Source organism: Saccostrea cucullata, unplaced genomic scaffold (genome assembly GCF_032062105.1).
Source record: "Saccostrea cucullata isolate Sc308-1 unplaced genomic scaffold, CSIRO_AGI_Scuc_v1 ctg410, whole genome shotgun sequence".
In the NCBI taxonomy this organism is placed as follows: Eukaryota; Metazoa; Mollusca; class Bivalvia; order Ostreida; family Ostreidae; genus Saccostrea; species Saccostrea cuccullata.
In genome coordinates, this window is record NW_026923562.1 from 22,883 (window position 1) to 28,882 (window position 6,000).

The window sequence follows — 6,000 nt, forward strand, 5'->3', positions numbered from 1 at the left end:
CTTCTCAAATATGTTGTTGTATAGTGCTCCTGTAGTTTCGTCTAACCTCTGTTGTTAATTTGAGTTGGTGAGACCGGAGTAAAGAAAGAGGGTTGCTAGAACATTTTCTAGAATCCGATTTTTATGTTGGTAAGGATTTTTATGCAGTTTAGGAATCCAATATATATGTATGGTAGTGTATATTCAAATTCAGTTTGTTTGTTGGGAATACATAGTATGGAAAATATTCGAAACTGTCAAACATTATGACTTTGAAGAATTTTTTCCTCTGAAAGGGAACTTTGAGCATATGTTGAATTACCATTTGCGGAATTAAATCCATAAATACTGTTCGTTATCGCCATATGTTCCATCCAAAATCCCCTGAAATACACGTATAATAGTAATGATGAAATTTACAAAATAATTAATCTTACATATTTAACAGCTCATTTTTGGGTAAAAACCGGCATGGTTATCTATGCTTTTATTTCTGAAGGCCATATTTATACAATCGTGGGTGGCCTACGTCTTCCTACAAGCATTACAAGAAACTTGCCTATTTATAAAGCTTACGTATATTTCATATAAAAATTAGAGCATGAAAAGGGCTAAGCAGTATTTGCATTTGAGGTATGTGGCAACGCACTTTGAAAAAATTACGCACTTTGAAAAAATTTTTCAAAGTGCGTTAATTTTTGGGACCAGGTTAACGCACTTTGAAAAAAAAAACTTTTTTTTTCAAAGTGCGTTAATATGAACCATATTAACGCACTTTGAAAAAAAATTCTGCATGGTTTAGTCAATATTCCTACAAATCTTAAGTATGATAACTTATCATTTGAAGGAGCTGATGTGTATGTACAGTTATGACCTAATAATATATTTATCTTTAAATATATTGGCATTTGCAAGTGAAATACTGAAATTTATTCCATCGAGCCGCCCAGAGGAATACAGAGATATTTCCTTTATCAAATGCAGAACTTGCTCGTGTCTTCTTTTGACATTTCCGCGTCATGTAACAGCCTTTGGCACAAGAATCCGATCAGAAATAGAAGAAATTTGGAATAAAAGGGAGAAAGGGAATGTCGTAAAGTCTAAAGAAATTTTGTAGCCACACGGTGGACGTATCATCGATAGATAAAGATAAAAACACATTGTATCCTAGAGTGATTAACCAAAATTAACGTCATTTGATTTTCTTAATAATTGCTTAAAAACCTATACTCAGACAAAAACGCACAGAAAAGCAATTGCTGCAAATTCGTAAAATCATCCCCACATTTTCAAAGACTTCATTTTAAAATATGAAAGTAAAATCTGGATTTAAACCTTTCAAATGATGTCAATAAGTGTGGATATTGGGTAATATTTAAATTAGCTCTATTGATTGGAGATTAAAAGCTGATAATAATGAAAATTACATATAAAATATGTTAATAAAAGCAATGGAGAAAACTGTTGTCAATGTTTCTTTTTTAAGGGGAAAGTTAGTTTCTCTGTTTTTCGTATCAGCCTTGACAACAATGAAAACAAGGCAGAAAAAACTTAATAAACATGAAAGCTTCACCCCTTCTGCAACAATTCTCAGGTTGATGATCGCCCCAGAAATATACTTTGAATAATGTGATGACACTTTTTATAGCATATTCTGAGAATTTGCTTTTGACGAAGAACAAAAGGTAATGAAAATTTTGTTTTTTCGGAAATAGCCTTAAGAGTGTACCTGCATTAATTATGTTTTCAGGAAATTAACATTTTAGAGCACTACGCACACAAGTTTGTCACGCAAGATTGTGTTCTAAACAAGCAGTCCAATATTTGGTCCTGCTGTTAAACCACTGGGAAATTTGCTTCAAACATTACACATCGTCTTTATTTCTATCCATTGCTATCCTATACGCAATAATTGTGCATCAGAAAAAATATCGGTTTCCAACTATCGTAGAGGTCCATGGCATACACTACTATAAGAAGGCAGTGACTCCTTATATTTCCATCTCATTGTGAAATAAAATTGTAAATTTAGATTTTAAAAATGTAGAGTAATAGAGTTAAATCACACGATGCCTCCCATGTCGATTTCAAAAGTCCCCACCCATTGACGTCAAAGACAGTCACACGAGATTTACATGCATATTATGCTTTAAACAAATAAAAATTGAACAAGCAAATTCAAGGCATTGTGGTCCACCGCTTTCGATGTCTTTGTGGGTGAGATGTCATTCTTTATGACATATTCTGTGTAATATGAACTCCTTATCATATATTTATTTAGAAATCATCACTGAACTCCAAGGTCAAGGTCAAAGGGTTAATATCCAATGAAAAGTCTTCTCACAAGGATTACATATGTGAAGTATGAAAGCCTTAGCCCTTAGCATTCAAAAGTTATGGCCAAGGTTAAAGTTTTTTCATAAGTACAAAAATCTCCAAGGTCAAGGTCAAAAGGTCAAGGTTATTGATATCAAATGAAAGGTCTTGCCACAAAAAATACATATGTAAAATATGAAAGTCCTAGTATCTGCTGTTCAAAAGTTGTGGCCAAGGTCAAAGTTTTTGAAAAGTAGGTCAAACTCCAAAGTCAAGGTCAAAGGATCAAAGGTCTTGGTATTTTGTAAAAGGTCTTCTCACAAGAATTGCATATATGAAGTATGAAAGTCCTAGCCCTTACCGCTCAAAAGTTATGGTCAAGGTTAATGTTTTTTCATTAGTACAGAAATCTCCAAGGTCAAGGTCAAAAGTTAAAATTGTTGGTATCCAATGAAAGATCTTGTCACAAAGAGTATATATGTGAAATATGAAAGTCCTAGTATTTACCATTCAAAAGTTATGGCCAAAGTAAAAGTTTGGAATTTTTGTGTAAAAGTGGGTCAAACTCCAAGGTCAAATTTGGTGGTACCTAAAGAAAGATCTTATCACAAGGAATACACATGTGAAATATGAAAGTCATAGCTCCACTAAATCAAAAGTTATGGGCAAGGTTAAAGTTTTTGTGACGGACAGACTGACAGACGGACAGACGAATGAGATTTAATGTCCCCTCGCTTTCGCGAAAGCGGGGGACAAAAATTATATTTCATTTCATTTCATAATCTAATATCCTTGGCAACCACTGTACTAGCAGAAGGTTACGGAAGTGCAATGGTTTTATAATTATAATTTTTATGCCCCCTTAAACGACGTTTCGGGGTATATAGTTTATGTCCTGCCCGTTTGTCTGTCTGTTTGTCTGCAAAAACTTTAACCTTGCCCGTGACTTTTGACTGGGTAGGTCTATGGCTTTCATTTTTTCACAGATGTATTCCTTGTGTCAAGACTTGTCTTCGGGTACCACCAAATTTGATCTCTTGTCCTTGACATTGGAGTTTGACACACTTTAACACAAAAATTCCAAACTTTTACTTCGGCCATAACTTTTGAACGGTTGGTGCTAGAACTTTCATATTTCACTTATGTATTCTTTGTGACAAGACCTTTCATCGGATACAACCAACTTTGACCTTTTGACCTTGGAGATTGACCTACTTTTAAGAAACTTTAACCTTGGCCATAACTTTTGAACGGTAAGGGCTAGGACTTTCATACTTCTCATATTTAATTCATGTGACAAGACCTTACATTGGATTCCCAACAACTTTGATCTTTTGACCTTGGAGTTTGACTTACTTTTAAAAGACTTTAACCTTAGCCATTATAAGTTTTGAACGGTAAGGGCTAAGACTTTCACACTTCACATATGTAGTCCTTGTGACAAGACCTTTGTTGTGACAATACCAACAACTTTTACCCTTTGACCTTGACCTTGAAGTTTGACCTACTTTTTAAAAACTTTTTGAATAGTTGGTGCTAGGGTTTTATATTTTTTTCACATTTTGTATTTCTTTTGAGAAGGCCTTACTTTGGGTATCATCATGTTTAATTTGCATTTTAGAAAATCTAACCTTCGCTATGTTGCCATAGTGATACGGGGGCATCAGTGTTTCACAAACACATCTTGTTCTTGTAATTCGCATTTCCTTGGATTCCAAATTTAAAAAATCTTTTGCATTGAGCTGTACCGGGGTATCAGCATTTCACAAGCACATCTTGTTTTATTTGGCTGTTCATAAATAAAATAAGTTGCCAGACCTACAATCCCTATTTTTCTTTCAGTGCTACAGATTTTCTTACCGATAGTTCTAATGGCATTGTCATTTTGTGTCATCCCAAGCCAGGAACGGACACGCCAATTTCCTTGTTCATAAAACTGAAGTTCATTAAGACAATTAAGTGAATATTAGCAATATAATTGGACCAATAATTACTACCCGCTATGAACATGTTGCTGCTTTGGCATTGGCACGAAAGGAAAACTATAAAAATGTCAGTGCCAAACTATCTTGTTATTTAATCAGAAAGGATTTTTTGGGGTAAATACATGTATGTTGTCGTAAAGTCCATCTGCTTGCCAAACTAGATGATACCCAAAAAACTTTTTCACTTGTCTGAGTAAAAATTTCCATAACGAAGAGTAAAATAAAAATCTAAGCTGAAAATCTCTGAAAATGTGCATGACAGGTTTACTCGGGTTGCTTCAAAGGGAATATCGGGCACTTAATTTTTTTCTTTCAAAGAATGGAGGCGTACAAGGCGATGTCAATACCACGCTCTGAGAAAAGACGTTTCTCAATTCTAAAACTTCATGAAAGCGATTTTTTTTAATCATATGGTTTATATCATCTTTTACACATTTAATTCTGTATTTCATTGTTTTGATATTTTATTAATATTTTTTCACTTATCTTTTTAAGATATGGTAAAACAAAAAGAAACAAGATGTGTTTGTGAAACACTATGCGCCCGGCGGCAACAAAGTTCGGAAAAAGCTATTTTTAGCATTAAGGTCACAGTCAAGGTCACAAGGTCATTGACCTTGGTGTCATTTGAAAGAGCTTAATTAGTGGAGTATGCATGCCAAATATGAAGTCTCTATCTTTCATGGTTCAAAAGTTATGGCGAAGGTTAAAGTTTGCAGAAAAAGCTAATTTTAGCATATAGGCCACAGTCAAGGTCACAAGGTCATTGACCTTGGTGTCATTTGAAAGAGCTTAATTAGTGGAGTATGCATACCAAATATGAAGTCTCTATCTTTCATGGTTCAAAAGTTATGGTGAAGGTTAAAGTTCGGGACAAACAAACAGACAGACAGACAGACAGGACAAAAACAATATACGCCCTGGATCTATCGATCCGGGCGCATAAAAAAGCCCCACGTATGATTCGAACTCTCTCCATAGCGCAGGTATTAGCACAAGACCGACCGCTTTAACCACTACGCTACGAACTATATGCGTTATCGATGTCTGTCAGTGTGATTTAATTAAATGAATGGGTTTGTTGAAGCGTACATTTTTTCAGAAAAGTTCGATTTCTATATAGAATGGGTTCAGATTCCATTTTTTGGACAAATGAAATAGATTTCACATTTACGTTTCTATCATTTAAGCGTTAACGAAAAATGGAGACTTGGCCCATTCATGTTCAAAATTCATTTTTTTTGGCTCTAGAAAACCCATTTTCCACTAAATATGCTTAACTGTCAACTTTGAAAAAAGATTGTCAAATGATAAGTCGTTCAGTAAAATAAAATAACAAAATGTTTTGAAGATGACATTACTGAGAACATGATTTTATAAAAATATAACTTTTCCTTTAATTTTTAAAATTGAGAAACATATTGTCTCAGAGTGGGGATTGTCCACGCCTTGTACGCCCTCTTTCTTTAAGATATTCTTGAAAATAGCAGTATGATATTACTGTTAATAATAATGTTTAGTTGTAGCAAAATGATCAGTACTTGAATCATTTGGGTAGAGATATCTCAAAAGTTTATATCTTATACGGAAAAGGTAATAATAAAATTTTTTTTTAAAATGTATAAGTGACTTTCTAAAGACTAAAGTAATCTTAAAAAAAATAATTATCAATAAAAAATACTCTCAAATAAAATCTGAAACTTGCTTGATGATCCGTTCT